Raw genomic sequence first — 8,951 nt, forward strand, 5'->3', positions numbered from 1 at the left:
TTAAACGTAAAACAATCATGAAAGTACAAATGAGTGAAAACAATATTAGTGAACAGAATATTTTCTGTTTCTTTGTATTGTTTGTCCGTGTATCCTTCGTTATTGTTAGTAAATCCTGCGTATTTAATCATTCCTCATTCAGAATCGTATATATAAGTTGTCAACAATATTGTTGAATCATCTAGTATTAAGCTAAATTAAGCTGTACAAGTATCGTGCTAGTTGGTCTAAGGAATGTGAATCTGCTGGTTGATGACATCGACTTCTATATAACAAGAAATGCGTCTTAAAAGAGTTAAAAATGGACAATTGTTTATAGCCGAATTTTAAAACTGTCAATTATCATTATCAGCCCTCTAAATGGTCATATATGCTTTCTTCAACATGTGATTGACCTGTATTCCTACCCACATCAATGTTAAAGCTGGAATAATCAGACTCGCCTACAATCGGTGCATGGTCGTAGGTATTGTCTTCCTGTCTTGTACGATCTGTCCCTCTAAGATGATCGTATGGATCCTCCACCCTTCCAAAGTACACGTTGTCTTCGTTTGATGTCTTGTATCCAGCTACCATATATGTATTGTCATTCACATTATTTGTCGGAACGCTTTCTCTGAGATGATGGTACAGTACCTTGTTTTCTTGGTTATACTTAGTTTCCTCTTCTAATTTACTGTTGTCTGCGAAATCGACAGACACCCTTTTGGCGAACTTCCAATATTTCATCAATTGTCTGATTTATTATCATTTTCATGAGATGATTGTTTATTTCTTTTCGATGAAAATTCAGTCAATATGGATGTGCTCGGACGTTCTCTTTTCAGTAGGAATTTCTTCCTTATTCTAAGAATTAAGAATAATGTATCACGTTTATCTATAAATATTTTATATAATAAAACGAGCACATATAAAACAATGTTGACTTTGTTTCAATTTTTGAATTGATTCTTCTATTAGTATTTATAACAGAAGAAAAAAATCAAAATTTGAATGCGAAATTACATGTATCAAATCTTTTTTTTATAACATTGTATAAATGAGAATTTTTTTTTTTCATCTATCTTTTTATATGTCTTTTCCGTAATCATAAATTTGTATAAATAGAAAATTTGTAAAAATCAAATCTAATTTACAAATACATTTACAGATTCATTCACACGTATTACGCCTTTTCTAATTAATTCGCTAAAAAAAAAAAACATTTCTTAGTATATTAGCGTTAAAAAATTAATACCGCATGCGTCGACCAACATCAATAAATAATACGTTTTTTTCACCGAAGATTAGAATACTTGAAAAGTGTTGTGATTGGCGAATGCGGTCATCGCTTTCTAATTGAAAACCCCTTAAATTTTTTTTATGACAATTCTATTATCAAAGGCCATAAAAATCATTAATTGCAACATTGCTGGAGTCATATTTTTTCTTGTTTCTGATCAAAGTAAAACCGATGGCATTAAATGTAAAATTTTTTTTATCATTAATACAATTTCAAGGCCAAACAAGATTGTTTGATAAATACCTAATCCTTTGATCATAAAAAGTACCTTATAAAAATTTGATATCTGCGTACCTGATAAAACAGAATGCTCCTGCTTATATCAATGCACAAACAAGGAAGGACACAGTACTATTCCGACGTTTTTCACTGTTTCATCTTATTAAAACAAAAACGTGATCAATATTTTATAATACGTAGAGTGAAAAGACACATCTTTTAAACCTTTTATTGGTTGATCATAACTAGCATGCAATTACATACTTTGCAAGTGAATTGTTCTAGTTCCCGAGAAATTGATGTGAGCTATTCTTATAGGTAAAAGTAAATATACAGAACATGTATAACTCAAACACGATTTTACATCTTCCAACCAAAAACCCCCTTTTTAATGCGATGAACTGGTAGAGATACACGAACGTACGAGAACACAAGAAATTTCATTTGAAATTCGAGATTCAATCTCTATACTATCAATTATACTAGATATGGGACACCGTATTGTTCTAAATAAAGATCATCCCTTCATGCCCTATGCTTCAAATCAATGGTTTGCAGGCACGAAGCATCGTTTTAGAAAGTGGGGGGGCCAGACGCATCCAAAAAATCTTGACAAGCAATAAAAAAAAATTAAAAAGGGAAATTTGGACTTTTCCAAAATCTTCAAAATCCTAATCACTTTAATTTCACTCCTGATTTCCTTATTTTCATATCCATTTTTTACATACTCCCAAAAAAGTGGGGGGGGGGGGGCAACTACAAGATAATTCAATTTTTATATGTGAATTAAAAAAACAATTGTTGATGCCAGAAAAAGTGTGTGTGGAAGGGGGGGGGGCAGGCCCTCCATGCCCCCCCCCCCCCCCCCGATGCTACGTGCCTGTTTTGTATACATTTTACATAAACATTTTAATCCGGGATAAACACGCCGTGAAAACAATCGGTTACTGAAGAGAGAATATCTGTTTAAATCTAAAGAAATCCATCTAAAAATAATAATTTAGGTTAAAGCTAAAATGGAAATTCAATATAAATAAACCAATTAAAAGATCGCTTATAAACCATGTATTTTAAATGATTCATTAAATAGCAGCTTTTGGCTTTTTGGTCACAGAGAGAGAGAGAGAGAGAGAGAGAGAGAGAGAGAGAGAGAGGCAGAGACACGGACACAGAGAGATGAACATGCCGACGGACAAATAGAAAGTAGTATAATAATGATTGCATGCTAAAAATGCAGTTGAACACTTAAAAGGGTAAACAATGTATTATCTTGTGTGTGAATAGATGGGGAGGGGGTGGGGAGGGGCAATTTAGGAAAGATAATCAATATGGGCAATGTAGACACAAATCCGCGATAAATCAAGAAATAAGACTATTAGCATAAACACAAAAATAAAAATAAAATCCGTAAAAATAACTTTGTAAATAAAAAAAAAATATAATAAAATTGACACTGAAAGTATATGAAGGCTGCCTTTGTCGCTAGCAGCAGATCAGTTACTCTAAGCAGGAAATTCGTGTGGACACACCGTAGAATTACAGTGACAAAAATTCAGGATACATGTACTTGCAATTTACGATGCACAGGAATTGCGATTTTTATAACTGACCAATTTAATTTCCTGACATGTTCTTTGAAAATTTTAAAAATCATAAAATTTCTAGTCAATAATTTTTTGTTGCTGCTGGTTTTGTCATGAAAGAATCATATTCCGGTTCCTTAGGCTAAGTAGGATCAGCTTGACAGCGCTGTATAATTTTATCGAGCACAAGTGACGAAAACAACAGCAGCAATGACCAATGCAGTAGACATTTTTACAATTTAATTGATTAGCTGAATGTCTACTTTTTACAATGTATTTGCCTGGAATAAAATAGCTGGCACATTGCCTAACATGGACGTGTTATATAGTATTACCGGGTTTCCTTTGTTCCGCGGTATTGTTTAACAAAATTAAATGTCAAGAATTTTTTTGCAATTTCATTTGACCTCAACAAAAACGTTTGTTTCTTCATCACAGTCATTGACACATCGTTCGTAGCCCACGTGTGATTCACAGTGTCTCTCTCTTTCCGAGCTTGTGGACTCCAAACCGTGGTGTGCGTCCATGATGTTGGCATAGAGGGCGAATCAGCTTTGATCTGCCCCTTTAAAAAAAGAACCAGGCCACTAAATATCGGATTCCTGCACAAATTTTATAATGTTGATAAAAGGTTCATTTTAATGACACTTTTCTTCGCACAAGCAGTTAAGTCGAACAAACAATGTAGAAATTATTTATACATGTACATTTCTTTACACTATAAAAAGCATTTTCGCCTGTCTGTTCTTATCGCCAGCATTTTTAAAGGGGCTTGGTGGTTAACGCATCAGATCTAATTTTATTTTTGGATAGTAAGAAAGAAATAAAAATCTACAATGCAACTGCACGTGGACTTGGCAATTGTTTTAAGAGCGTTTAGGTAGAAATAAATTTTGAATCTCAATATTCTTTATTCTAAAACCTCTTAGCCGGTCGAAAGTTTGTAATTGAAAAAACACGATTTTTATTATTTTTCTAATGAAAACATTCACAAAAAGTTCCTCCCATTTGTTTGGTGTTTGTAGAGTTTATGTGTCATTTCTTTATGAATGATTATCAAAAATGATTTAATGTATTTCTGTGCTACATGTGCTACATGTACATGTGGATGCATTAAAGGGGCGTGATAAGGTCAAATTTTGATTTTCTAATTTTATTGTTTTCAAAGAGTTTTTCGTTGTTTTTGTTCACATTGGTTTATTAAACCAAAGAAAGTTCTTTTTTCAATCTGATTTTTCTATCTGCTAATTCGTTTTTAAAATAAATAGATTCTAGTGTTTGTCAATTTTATTTTAGGACTTAACCTGAAAAGTGTTTTTTACATTCAAGATGTAAACAAGAATATGACATGAGTTTTTTTTCACAAATCAAAAATTGTGACCTTTATCTCACTTATGACTCGGCGACTGACACTTATTTTTTGGTTTACTAATAGAAATGCCTCACTGACACATTGTATACATTAGAAACGGAAGAAAAAAATTCTGAGAAAAAATCGTGACCATGCTTTTTTTAATCAATACAGTCTTATGTTTTAAAAAAATGAACCTGAATCAATAGGAATAAACTTTCTTACGTCTGAACAGACTTACATTTCTACACACAATATCACATATTTTGTTGTTGCAGTCAATATTTCGACATGATTTGATGAGACATCGTTGACAGTCAATAAAAAAGTTCTTTTTTTCAAACTCTAAGATTTATGTCCTCTGGAATAACGTTTATCATTTAGGATATACAAAGATATCAGTAGAAGAATGACTATAACAGTTAGCTTATGTATTTACATGTATTATGTTGAAATTTCATCCTCCCACAATTCAATTTAATTAAAAGTGTTAGCGGAACGAAAAATTTTTCACCTCGAAAATAGGAAACAACAAAGGAAACATAATTATCTCATGCAAACAGATTAAAGAGTTTTAAATTTTGTGTATGAATTATATAATTATAGAAATATGTTCTTTTTAGCAAAAATGCAAAAATTAGGGCTGGTTATAGAAAACCTGAATGCATATTGCAGATATCACAGCAACACAGTTTATGTTTACAAACAAATTAATAATTCTAACTGGAAATTGCAAAACTTTGTCCAAAATCTACTCTCCCAATACAAACATCACAGTGCATGTATGTGCAGTACATGCAGCTGCTTCTGATACATGTATAAATAAAAAGAGACTGCCCCAACCACCACCCAAAAATAATCATAGGGTTGTCTGTTCTGTATTTCGTTTAAAGCTTTCCCCCATAAGACCATTACGTTGTTAAGTGTTCAGCGTATTTTGTGATCTAGGTTAAATGAAAGTGGATGATGTTCAATACATTTTCAGTTTTGTAAGATGATCTATTTAATTACGTTTGAATTTGATATCATTATGTTAAATTAATTTTGGGAAGAGTTGTTGAGATATTTCAATGAAGTACTTTTTATTGTATTACTATATATGAACGCAACACAATATCCTGCATAGATATCAATTCATATAATTATTCGCAGCTGTGTTGTGACAATTGCGGTATTGAATAAAGTACTTGATATGTATCAAACATTATATCATTCCTTGCTTTTCAGTAATATTTACTTCGATCATAACGCCGATACACTTGTCTTTTTAAAATAAACCAGGTTTTTCTCGAACTCTCAAAGTTTGCAGCATAACAACTTTTGTTCAATACTGATTTAAGATAAGTCATCCTTGTTTCAGTGCAATTCCTTGGATTTTGTTGTCTGTTTTCTGAAAAGAACAATCAATCTGTAAGAAAATTAATTGAAGGATACTATAAATATTTTTAAAAGAAACAAAATAGAAATGTGGCACTTGTTTATTTAATTGTCTAGAGATCAATATTATTACCTGATTCAATGCACACTTTCTTACAATCTTTGCGCCCAATTAGATCATCTTTTTTCCTCAGTATCACAACTTATAGCGATGCAAGTTGAGTTTGATAAAGCATTTAACTGCTTAGTAATTGGTTCTGTCAAAAACCAAATACACACGTGAGATAGAAAATAATAGAAATCACAATCATCGGTGCTTTTATAAAAAATGATACACTATACTCTGTCCCGACACATTTATGTAGCACATTTTCCTAAATTAGATACTTCAGAATTTAAATGATGTTCATTCAGTAGTATCAAAAAATCCCAAGATTTTTTTTCTGAAACGCTCCCTCTAGTTTTTCATGTTTCAATACATGGTTAAAAATGAAATGTTCACATGGATTTTGCAGCAATGCAACAGACATAAAAGTACCCTGATGGTAACGTTGAAAAATTCTGTGAGGTATTCTGAGTGATTTCTAATGGAGAACAGATGTAAATATTTCCCATTATTATTCTACATAAGGAATCTGTTTCTTGGAAAAGTGCCAAGTGCAAAAATGATAATTGGTCGATAAAAATATCCTTAATATTTTACCTTACCTTTTAATCAATTTCAATTGCACTTCTTTCACTGGTGTGTGTATTATTTTAATTAAAATTGTCCAAATGTGCTAAATAGATATCTTTGGACAGACTACGAATAAAGTAGTTAAAAACTTTTTTGAGAAGAAAGTGATGAATTTGTGTCTGTTTAGTCGTTGTGGACAGAACGGAAGTAGGAATAATAAAGTGTTTAAAATTTTTTGTAAAGTTTACTCATTTATATCGTACTCGATAAAAGAACAAGGACTTTATCCCCACAGTCCGTTGTTAATTCAACGTCTCCAATACAGTCAGATTTGAAATTGTCAAAATGGAGGTGTAGATCCATAAGGTTGTCTTTTAGACAGATACATTTATGTTTCTAAAACAAATTACACGTTCATAACATGTCTGAACCATACCAACAGATAAAAGAGTGTATCGATTGTTTTACAACAAGTAATGATTTTAAATAAGAGGATAAATACCCCATATGCAAAAAGAAATATTCTATTTGATCCAAAGTGTTGCATACAAAGCTTTTGGCAAAGTCCTGCAGTTATTAGATAAGAAGGCACTTCATAGGTTTTATAACTGCTCAACCTATCGTTAGAGGAGCATCCTACAACAAAGTCCAAAGATATTTTTTCTTTTAAAAATTTATGTATTGAAAACAGACCTTATTAAATTCAACATCAATGGTGATTACCTAATGTGGAAATCCAGTGAGAGCGACGTCGATAGTATTTGGTCCAGAAATGGTTAGTTGATTTAAATGTTCCAATGATTGTTCCATTTGACTGACACAGATCTGTCGCTTCAAACCATGACCAACTGTATGCATTATTCCACAAAACTGAAATTATATTATTCTTTATGAAATAAAAAATACTACATTGTAAAATACGAAAGATTTTGATTTTTCTAAATAAGATTCATTATCAAGAATCCTGAGTTAACATAATGAAAAATTTGTTATACAATCTGCAGTACCCATTTCTTTTTTAGATATATCAAGTAAAGAGAGATAATTTTAATTGCCATTTATCTCAAATCTACTTATATTTAATATAAAAAAAATTACCTGACAAAATCAAAGATATAAAAGATAATTTGCGATGAATGCCAAAATATTGTTGCATTTTCCAGTGAAAACAATCTCCACACATTCTATAATAGATATAATATTATCTTTACAACATAAATGTACTCACACAATCTTTAATTCACCAAGATTCAAAATTGTAGAAATAAAATCATTTGACGCATCACAACATTTTTTTTCTTCAAAACTCTATGTGTGATACTCGACTAGTAGTTTACTAAGTAAATTAGGAAGCTATGAGGATGCCAGGCGTACGGAAAAAAGAGAGAATCAAGATCTTGTCCGTAGAATTTGACAAAAGAAATTGATTTAATGAAGGGCATGACAGAAACGTGACTCAATTACTAGTACCGAACCAAAAAGATACCACGTTAAACACAAATTTCTCATGTGAAAAGAGGGCAATCCAAGAACATGTGGTTAACCGATCTATGGAAAGACACAAAAAATATACATGCTCTTAGCCACACAATCTTTAAGGAAGCCAAGCTTAGGGGAAAAATAAGTAAGATTTTGTACATAGGATTTAAAAAAAGAAATTTATCTAAAGGAAATCACTTCCTCTTACGTGTATTCATCGATAAAAAAAAGATATGATCACGCCTTTAAATTGCATTGAAACTGTTTTAAATAACAACGTCTTTTCGACAAAAGAAATCAGAAGACTAAAATTTTTATTTACGAAAGACATTATAAAAATGTGCTTGTTTTGATCTCCGAAAAAAATGGACAATCATATTCATACAATAACATAAAAAATACAAATTATGTTTATTATTACGTGCATTATATTGCTGGTTTCATTATACATAAAAAGACGTAACGTTTCAAAATAACCTGTTTCTCATAATTTCCTACGATGTACATACGTCTATAAGTCAATTGAATGAGAACTGAAAGGTTTGGACAGGTTACCGAATGACAGAGCTTGGCTTGAAGGATACCGTTTGTCACCTTATAAACATCACGTATTCAGTAATAGGGAAATTCAGTAGAATGTAATAAATAACAATATAGACTAAGAGAAAATATTACTATAACTGAAATTCACCTTTGTCAAGCAATAACATGACAAAGCAAATTCGGTGGGTTTCGGTAAAAAATTCATAATGACTGAAGTAATGCATAAATCAGAGAAAATAAAAACAATATTAAACTAAAAATTAATATTCTCATTTGTTACACATCTGTACCTCAAAATCAAGGACGTATGCAGTTTCTGTAAAAGATATGTATTTTTATTTTAAGAAACCCACTTAGTCAAACATGGAGACGAACAATAAAGTTCAATCTAAACTGAAAAAATACAAAAACTGCTATGAATTTAAAGAATTTTACCATCTT

At 31.3% G+C, this 8,951-nt stretch overlaps 1 pseudogene; it reads right to left on the reverse strand.

Moving 5' to 3' along the window:
• Nucleotides 1-291: 291 nt before the first annotated feature.
• On the reverse strand, nucleotides 292-7,671 carry LOC128161797 (uncharacterized; annotated as a pseudogene).
• Between the last annotated feature and the right edge of the window lie 1,280 nt (nucleotides 7,672-8,951).

The sequence above is a fragment of the Crassostrea angulata genome, chromosome 8 (genome assembly GCF_025612915.1).
Source record: "Crassostrea angulata isolate pt1a10 chromosome 8, ASM2561291v2, whole genome shotgun sequence".
Classification (NCBI taxonomy): domain Eukaryota; kingdom Metazoa; phylum Mollusca; class Bivalvia; order Ostreida; family Ostreidae; genus Magallana; species Magallana angulata.